This window comes from Falco punctatus (assembly GCF_963210335.1).
Source record: "Falco punctatus genome assembly, chromosome: 3".
In the NCBI taxonomy this organism is placed as follows: domain Eukaryota; kingdom Metazoa; phylum Chordata; class Aves; order Falconiformes; family Falconidae; genus Falco; species Falco punctatus.
Window position 1 is genome coordinate 69,240,280 of NC_137582.1, and position 10,870 is coordinate 69,251,149.

The following is a 10,870-nucleotide window of genomic DNA, read 5'->3' on the forward strand; positions in this document are numbered from 1 at the left end:
GGGGGTGGAAGAGGTCATTTTATTGGCAGAGAAAGGAGTGTATTTTTCATCTCTCATTCCACACATATGCACCCCTCCTCCCATCCACCACCACACACACACTTCAAAAAAAATACCCTAAAATTTACACAGGTCAGAAGTCTGAGTTGATAATGAGCATGATTAATCACAACTGTGTTTCTGTTTTTCCTTTCTCTTTCTGCTTTTGAAATGTGTTGCTTCCTAAATTGTTCTAGCAAGGTTTTTAGATGTATATGCATAAATACACACATCATGCAGTCCTTACATATATATACACACATGTGTGTGTATATATATAGAGAGAGATAGATATATGGCATGTTCTAAATTGTTCACACTTTTGTGTAGTAAGTGTATGTTTATATAAATTATCTTATGTTGCTATGGCTAGACTGCTTCCGCTACCAAACTAGCTCTTTTAGACCTAGCTTAAATATCTCTACAGTGAGCTATGATGTAGACATATCTATAATCAAATTTTTACCACATGATTAAAAAAAAAAAGTGAGAGGAGGTAATTAAGAGGGCTCCAGATTTAAAATCTTGGCTTTATTTCAAATCCCAAGCCTTGGACTAATCAGACATAAGAAGGATAAAAGGTACAGAGGGAGTTAAATTAATCACCAGTTGAACCGGCTAATAGCTCTCCATCAACCTGTGGGGTTGAGTGGGAAGAAGAAGCAGAATAGTACCAGTATAAATCTACTTTCCACAAACCTCAAATTTCCCAGGACTTTTAGATCTTGAGAATCAAACTGAAATTCTTCTGTTAGGGCTGATACAAAGTATGTCAGTTATTTCTTTGGAGTCAGTTAAAACTGTTAAATCTGTGAGGCTGCTGAAGCACATAATGAAAGTTAGTGTAGATAAAGATGATAAAACGTAGGTTAAACCATTGCCTGGCCTGTACGTGAACGATGTGAGGGGACTTGTCTGCTCATGGCATACAATTGGAGATACATATGAGAGAATAACAGCAATCCAGGGTATTGTATTGGGTCTGGCTGAGCCCTGCAGCAGCCCTCCCAGTGCTGTGCTTGTACTGGTGGCTGGAAAGGTGGTGATAACACTCCAGTGTTTGGACTACTGTTGGGCAGTGCTTGCACGGCATCAAGGCTGCCTCTCCAATATTCACACACACACACCAGTAGGCTGAGGGTGGGCAAGATTCTGGGAGGGGACACAGCCAGGACAGCTGATCCAAACTGTGCAACAGGATATTCCATAGCATATGATGTCTGCTCAGATATAAAAGCTAAGAGAAAGGAGGAGGAAGGGGGAGGGGTGGTGGTGGTGGCATTTGTTATTACAGTGTTTGTCTTCCAGAGCAACAGGTGAGTGTACTGAAGCCCTGCTTCCCAGGAACATTGCTTTCAGATGGGAAGTAGAGAATAACATCTTTTGTTTTCCTTTTTTTCCATGCACACAATTTTTGCTATTGCTTCATTAAACTGCCTTCATATTGACCCACAAGTGTTTTTTTCATCTAATTTTCTTTCCCACCCCTGCACAACCCCTACCCCATTCTGATGAGAAGGGCAGTCATAGAGTGGCTTGGTGGTCACCCGGCATCCAGCCAAGGCCAACCCACCATGGGTATGAAAAATCCATGTACCATGTAGCCATTCAGGTCTTGAGAACCTGAAAAATGTTTTTACAAAAAAATCACAGAAAACAAATGTTTTTTTCCAAACTATTTGTGCTGCTAAAAGCTTGACTTTACACACACACACATGCAAAACCAAAATGTTGGTGATAAGTGTTCCAACATTGCTGAAATTACTCAGTCAAAATATTCAACAGCTATGTCTGCAACCTTCTTATCCATCAAGACCAAAGGTAGAGAGCTTTTTGGAGTGGAAATTTTGACAAAGGACAACTTCAGAGGATTCTTCAACATTAATTTGTCAAGGATGGATTTAAAGCTCACTTTCTACAAAAAAAAAAAAAAAAAAAAAAAAAAAAAAAAACCCAAAAAAACCCAACCCACCCAGTTCTACTTACACTGATTGAGTGGGTCTACTTACACTGGTGCCTCCACATTAATGTCAGGTCCAGGGCCACAGTCCAGATCTATCAACACAAACCATTGCACATGCACCAGTCTCCAGATGAGATGGGCTGCATATATCCAGAAAGCCAGCAGAGCCTACCCAAAGCTGCCAAGTAGTAGCATACACCTAAAAGTGATGGTCTAACACCAAATTCGGTAGGACTGGAAGGTCTACAGTGCCCTTCCCAAAAGCTTTGCTCTTCTGAAGAGATTTGCTGTAGGGATGAACATCCTGTAAACAATTACAGTAAGAAGGTTTCCTCAGAAGACTCCTGACAAAGTATGTATCCAGGCAAAGCCATTAACTATACTGAACATTGAACTTTGCAGTAGTCAACACTGCATTTGACCTAGAAATTATTAGGATATACCATTACAAATGATTAGCTCCTTTGACCAGGAAATGTCTTTTTACTAGAGATAAAGGGTAGCAGGTTATGAAGACTGGACTCATCCTTCTGCATTTATTTAAGAGTTTTCAAGGAACAACAGGAATACAAAATAAGGTCTCTGGAAGAGCTTTTCTTTGATATAATACAAACAGACTACTATTCTGCAAGCTGCAAAGGTACATTTTAATTACCACAGTGAAAGCAGATGTAAAATCAATAAGGTGTTTTATTTCTCTCATTGATATGTATAAATACTTACTTTACAGCAAGGTTAAGCTGAGTTTTCTGTCATTAAATGTAAGGATTGATGCAGACCATTCAAACTAGGTTAGAACAGCAGAGTAGCCCTCCATGTCACACCATCACCTGAAAATATTCACCCAATGCTTCAGAAACTATTTTCTGGGCTATTCAGAAATTTCTGTCACCACCCAGTTGGGTTTGAAGGCTATAAAGGACAAAACTTAGTTACAAATAACTGGGTCAGCTATTCCAGTATTTATACAACTGTGCTTGCTTGTCTTAATTTATGAAGTAGTTCAATTACTATAGAATTTCTCGGGGATGTGTCATTTTAATAGAACCATTAATTTTATGCTCAGAGGGTGTATAGAAATTGATGGTCAGTTCCTGTTTTCATTTTCAGCGGAGATGGATCCAATTCAGAGCCCCCCACTGAAACTCTCTCAGACTTTGAGGAAAATTCAAGCTGCATTCACAAGTATCAAAGGTCTAGGGTTTTGTATTCATTTAATTATTTATTTATTTTATTAGGGGCAAGAATCAGTGTCTCCTATTGCCCTTGACTGACTTCAGGCAGGTTGTCCCTCCCCTCATAACAGTTCTCATTTATCTAGGAGAAATCAGAGGACCCCTTCATTCCCTAATGTCACTCTGTTAAAACCATTGATGATCATTCCTACAAATCACTTTTTACTTCACTTATAATGGAAAGAGACTTTGAAAAATTTCATAGGAAGAAAGGCTGGCCCAGCCGCATCAGTGCCCCACTTGAGGCATTACTGGACCCTGCCTCTACCACAAAATGCATCTGAGACACTAGACAGAGCAAGCAGCACAACATTTCAGAAGACTTTAAACATTTAAACATGGCCTACCTAAGCACTGAAATCAAATGCAAAGTTTTGCATTTAATTTCTTTGTAGATTTTATATCTCAGTTTTCTTTTTTAGAAGTCATTTCCCACCCTGAGAATGGTACTGGGAATATGCTTTCGATGCTGAGAGGCACACAAGTGTGTTATTAATAGGTGTCAAACAAGTACTACTGATTCAAAGCCAATTCCACATTATTCCCATATTTTTATGTCTTCATTTAGAAGTTGGTTTAAAAGAATATCTCACTATTTACAAGGCTTTGCAACTGCACCTTTATGCATATAGTACCCAGATGACGGTCCAAACTGTTCTACAAAAATCTGTATAATATTTCTTCTGCTTTTTAAGAAGTACTTTCTGTATTTTTATATTTCATTTTAGCTTGGTTTATGACCTGTTTTCACACATTCCTCATGTATTCCATTGTGAGGGCTCTTGGAGAAATCTGCAGGAAAGAGGTACTTGCAGTGTCTGTACAGTGATGTGCAGAGGGACCCAAACTACAAAACATCTGGTTATACTGTACAGACAGGGGAACCATGGAGGCAAGTTTGCCAGTAGCAGAATGTTAGTCTTGAATAAATTAGAAGGGAGAGATCATTCACAAGCTCTTCTCTAGCAAAATTATATGAATATCAGATTAACATGGGGCAAGAGCCCAGTGAGAATAGAGCCCTTATGATTCAAAATGCAGAAATATCAGAGGCAACATGTCACAGAAACAGGGAACAGCAAGAATAAGGATGTTATGATTCTTTTTTGGGTTTTTTTGTTTTTTCTTACTGCAGTCACAGAAGATGTAGTGCCTTATCAAGGCATATGCTTTAGGGGCCAATTTTGCGTCTAATGAAGTAAATGGAAAAAAACATTGAGTCCAATGATACAACATAATGCTCTTAATGAAAAAAGTAATCTCATGTTAGGACCCACTTTTGAACCCATTTAACTTTGATGGAAATCTCTCTTTTGATTTCAAAAGCATCAGCTTAATATACCAAGTATTAGGAAAGGAAGACAACTAGAAGATCTCTTTACATGGAGTGCATCCCATCTATTAAAAGTTTAAATTAAGATCCTACAGATATCAGCAGACTGCCCATGTGTCTAAAATAACCAGGGGCTCAGACACTGGCAGGACACCTGAACCTGTATATCTTTATGTTTAACTCTTTATGCCAATAAAATTCTCTCTGACATTTATGGACCTTGCCATTTTGACTTACTGTATGTTTATGCTAAAATCCCAAGGAAAAGGCCTATTTTTTTCTCTCCCTGTATACTCTACCTCAATAAGGAACAGTTCATTTTACTCAGACTTTTCTTTTTTAATATCACTGTAGTCCCAAGACCAGGCAGAGAAAATATCAACCCAAATATTTAAGGCAGGAGAGGTTGGGGGGAGGGGGGGATGACATGGAGGAGGGAGGAAGACTATGAAGGGAAACCACTGTAACTGCCCTTTTTTAAGCAATAGCAGCTGCAGGGAACATGACTCCCCTCAATCCACATTCAGAAAGCACAATTTGGGGAATAAAGGGATCAGTACTTTTGCTGTTGGGGTAAAGTTTACCTCAGAAAACAAAACCCCAGAAGTTCTAGTGGATTAAAGCATGAGGCCAAGCTTGTTTTGTTCCTGAACTAGACAAACCTTTTAATCAAAAAGGGTAAATTCATGGTGGCAGGCATCAGGCATGACTTTTTCTCTAAAGCAATAGGAATAAAACAGCCCATGAGAGAAAGCCAATGAACTGCAGTTGGTTTTGGCTATTGATAAGATGACAACCTCTACCCAGTGCATGCTGGGAAGGTCAGGAACGCAGGGCCACCAAGGCTGGGCTTCTGCACCAGTATGCTAGTGGGGCACATCGGCCATGACAGGTCCCCAGCACCAACAGGGAAGGCAATGGCATAGGCACATACTAGGGTAAACATGTAGCTTAGAGATGTGTTTCAGTACTTTCCTCTCTCTGGTACAAACCATAATAATCATCTAACTACTCAGAGCAGTTAGATTATTTAATGACACATTGGAATGAAACTTGGAGTGTTGCAGGTCAGGAAATGAGGTTTCTTCCGTCACTACAAAGGAAGAGAGCCACAGAGCTTTCGTTGCAGAAGACAGCAGAAAGGGGAGCACTCATTCCACATAATCCCCCAAGCTGCTGGTGCTGGAGTCAGAACAGGGAACCTGAATTTTAGTTGCAAGGCTCTGTTTCCCAGATTAACAAGGAGCAGAGACATCCCACTGGCATTCAGGTCCTTCAGCAGAAAGAGCAGAGCACCCATGGGTGTGACTTAACCTGGCCTACACCACTTAGAACCTGGAGCTACCCTAAACACATGTAGAGTTAAATTTTCTATGCTTTTCTTTTTAGATGGAAAATTTGGGGGCAAGGACATATCTTTCATACACTTGTATAACCACACAGCACTGAAGAGACCCACTTAACATTAGGTCAGGGTATTCATTCTTTGATGCATATTTAATGCGTCAGTTATACATCAGTGTTAGATCAGTGTATAAACACACATATGCTCTTGGACAAAAGCATCCATGCATCAAAACTCTGCATCCATACTTTAATATATTTAATTAAGAGAGTAACCCATTATCACTAATTATGGTTTGTATTTTCATAATTCTGTTTTATGGTTATTACCTATTCCCTTTAGTTCTATCTATCTGTAAGCCTTACATGTTATGACATTATCTGAAGAGCTTTCTGCTTCACCCAGAACCAAAAATCACTGTGTAGGCTGATCTCAAAGCTTTGACACTGCCCATTCTGCATTTTCTGGGCTGAAAACTGACAATATTCTCACATTCCTCCTTGCAGATAATCTGATCAGGGGTTTCACATACAATTTCACACTTTGTGAAATGTTCACATGCACATGCACCCAACTCCTCAGGAGGCTTTCCCAGCGCTTTCATGGTATCCTCCATGACAGCCACCACTGCGGGGTGAGGAAAGGTGGTACAAAGATACAACAAACATTTCAAGCATCATATTAACTGCTGCTAAGAACATTGGAAACAATGCGTCAATGCAGGCAGAATAGCTCAAAAGAGAGAAATCATACAACCTGTACAGATATAGACCTCCTTCAGAAAAAAGGAAGTTTTGAAATGGAAGCTAGATGTTGAAGAGCATCGATCTGAGATCTTTTGGGATCCCCTGAAAACTTTTCATTCAAAGAACTGTCACTGGGTCTTTTTGAGGGAAGTGAAGAGACTACATCTCTGCCGGTGTGGCCATGCGACCAACTGGCACAGCCTGCCTCCTTCTGAGGAACAGTGAGCCCAGCACCAAAGGTGGAGGGCACCATTTGGTTGGCAATTTAGCTGCACAACAGCTCATGGTTTCCCCATCACAGAGCAGCAATGGGGTGCACCACAGCCAGCTGTAACAGAGTTACCAGTGTGCAAGCATGGGATGATGGGAGAAGAGCCATGTTAGTCCAGCATTTATAAATTATTTTTAAAGCGTGCTTTATTTAATTGTAAATATTTTTATTGATTGGAAAGCCCGAGGGTGAGAACAGCCTGTCTTTTAGTTTATAACAGCACCACCAATAAGAGGTGATATCACTAAATAACTGCAGTGTTTTTTATAAGAGGGTAGAGGGTAGAGCTTTTAGGCTAACACCTAATTAAACTATTCACCAGTGCTTTCTTCCTCTCTGTAATTCTAATTCTTTCTCCTTTCCAATCGCATTTCTTCACATCTGGTTCAGTATCCACTAAGTAAAGAAAGAAACATGCTTCCACAGTGAAAAAAACCCAAAGGAGAAAGATGTTTTGATCTCATTTTTCACAGGCTCATGCTTTTGTGGAGACTCTCTTGATTTGCAGCGGTTTGCGCAACACCTGTCTCACATCCTCCCAGGTTTGGGAAACCAGTGTGGGGCGTGCAGGCAGAAGGTCCCTTTCAGGCACAGCCATGACTGACTCCTGGTCCTTGCTGCAATGCAGAGGTGAATCCCACCCCACACCATGTCCACACACTGACCTGACATGAAACACTGCCCTTAGTTGATTTTCCTGAGCACTGCTGCTGGTACGGTGCTGGCCACAGAGGCTGCGCCCATGGCTCAGTGTCAGAGCAGCAAGGCACAGGCTCCTTGGGCACGCCACAAGAAGCAAAGCTGCCTCCACAGAGATCTGCCAGGTCTGGCAGATTTTTGACGTACAACACACAGCTTTAACCAGGGTGGCCACTCTGCGAAATATAATGGTTTCCCCAGTCCATACTGCTGCCTTCACCCTTTCACCGGCCACATCTGACATCAGGCACAGAGAAACAGGGTAAGATTTCAGCCGTCAGTTCCACAGTGCAGAAACATCACAGTAAAAAAAAACAATAAAAGTGTAGGACTATAAACTTTTTTGGTTTAGGGGGATTTGAAGACCCTGTCTCCTGATGAAAAATTGTCATCAGGAACCATTGGAAGGTATTTTAAGGACTCCAACCAACCTATGCAGACTTCAGCGAAAATGGCAAAAATAATTTAGAAATGTTAAAACAGATCCAATATACCCCAGTACTCAGAAATAATAATGACAATTTTTGAGCCACAAATAAAGCAATTCATGTTAACATATGTATGAAAGTAGGCAGGAAAAAATCCATATGTAATTCAAGTCATTCTGCTTCACGGCTGTAATAAGCACAGAGGTAAAGCCAGCTCGTTCCACTGCAGCTCAGTCTAACACATGCTCAGCCTGACCTTCTCATCTTCTCACTGCTAAAGTAAATATTATAGAAAAAATATTCAAGGGACTAAAAAGAAAAAAAAAAGAAAAAGAAAAAAAAAGATAGACAAAGACACTAGGAAAGAAAAGAAGAACTATTGAAAGCCTGTGCAGACAAGTATGAATCAATTATTCTAAAAAGCAGATGTAAAATGAAGCTGCTTAAACATATAAGGCACTTCTACATTGTATTCAAATAATACTGAAATTATAGAGCTGTCATTTGCAGACCTGTCGAGGGTGCCTTTCTTACCACATTATGATTTAGCATTTCTCTTGGAAGGTTGTAGCAATTTTGACATTAGAGTCATTGGACAGGAAAACCATAAAATGTACACAAAGCACTACCTCTCTGGGTATTTTTGTGGTCTTAAAAAGTGCTCCAAGAACTGATTTTCCCACTAAAAAGATTTAAGAAAAAAGAATGACCTGAAAGTATTCGTATAAGTGCAGAAATGCTAGTCTCGAGAGGGAGAGAGCACGTCTGTAGAACAAATGTAACTATGAAGATTTAAATAATTTGATGGCACATAACCTAATCTGACATGGCAGCAGGTTATTTTACAAATTGTGAAGGACTCTGCCCATCAGCGTCATAATAAGAGCCTCTTTGAGAGACAACTCAAAGATATGGATTTTTCTGGAGGCAAATACCCAGGTGATAGAAATGGCGATTGAGGAAGTGAAGTAACTCCTAACAATTCACTTTCTACTCTGCCTAGCTCCAGGTGAGGCAGCATGTACGGCATTTAAACCCAGCGTCCCTGTACAACTGATGGTCAGATCAAACCTAACACTAGCAGTATGGAGGTGCATACGGCACGGTTTCATAAGTATCTAACAGATGGGTGCTGGGCATCAGTTGTCAGGGTCCTGTCCCACATGCAGGTGGATGGAGAAGGGCTGCATGTCTCCCCAGGGATGCAGCACCACACCCCTCTGCCCTGTGCTCACAGGACCCCTGCCGGGCTATGTTGCACAGGCTCCAGGAGCTGGCTTATGGATAAAGGTGGCTCTGTCAGGGGGCCTGAATATCCCAGAGGTAATTTCTGACCCTCACAGGTCCAATCAGCAGTTACACACTCCCTGAGACAACCCAGGGGACCAATACTTTTTTGCACACACACATTGAAACTTTAATTGCACTCGGAATTGTGTCTAGAAGCTTTGCTGTTGCTTTTCAACAGATCAAAAGTATACAGGGAAGAACAAATGCTGAACCAGCTCTGGGCAAGAGCAGATATATGTATACATGCATACCACCAAAAGACATGAACTACAAATTGCTGATGAACTAGAACCAAATGTAATATATTTAAGGGGGTATTTTCAATCACTTTCTCTGATTGTTATAATTTGATGAGGTATTCCTAACCATTTAGCTCTAATAAACTCACAGATCATGAACAATGGCTGTATTAAATCTATTGTCACTAGCAGTAACACGAGGAGCAAAGGCTCACCGGCTCTTCTCACAGCATTTGATTTTATTCACTCAGTCTCTCATTCCACATCAGCTGCCATCTGGACAAAATTCAGAAACCATGACACCTGCTTGAAGAATAAGATGCTGATCAGATGGAATGGGCTGGGACTTTGTCTTGAGAGCAGAAATGTGAATTGTTGGTAACACAATCGCTTAAAAGGTTTGTAAATTATGTGCCTTCAGCTCAGCATATGGCTCATGTGAAATATGGACTTGTGAACTTTTCACAAAACTTGAGCTTGGATGATATAGTGGTGGCTGTTTCATAAACACGTGTGATAGATAAGTACAACTTTACATGTATACACACAAGAGACAGTGTCAATGGCTTTCAGCACCCTTTTAAATAATGATACTATTTTATGTTTGCTTAGCAGTATACAGGTATTTATTTCACCCAAAATATCCCCACAGAGCTCACAGTGCTGCTGGAAAAGCCCATCAAGAAAACCTGGGGTCTTCTGGATGTACTGCCCTGGTGGAAACCAGCCACTGTTACCGTTCTGCCCAGGCAAGGGATATGGACGTAGGTCCTCCTTCAGCTGGGTGCAACACAGCCCGCCAGCCCCTTCCCCCCAGCAGAGCTGTTAATTTCTTCAAGGATGGGTATGGTCAGCACTACATATCTTCTGTCCTAGGAGAGGTGACTGTCTCAGGAGGTTTGGAAGTCAGCAGTGAATCCCACCCAAGCAACCCTGCCCTCTGCAGACCAGGGACTGGAGAAACTCCTGACATCTACTCACTAAGGACTTTGAAGAAGGATAAATACTGGTTTGCATGCACAAATATGGACACTGCAAGTGTTTCAAGGCCACTTTTGTTGATCCTTTGGGATATATGTCTGTGTAGGTTTCTTACACGTCATGAGATTCTGAATACTGATAGTCAAGAACCAAATCTGAAGAAACATGGTTTCTTACAACTCTCAACTGACTTCAGCTAGTGCTGCTGAGACATTAGTGAATTTCTTTTCATTTCTTTCCCAATTTTGAAAAAAAAAACCCCAACTTCGCAGAACTTTCGGGGGGGGGGGGGGGGGGGGGG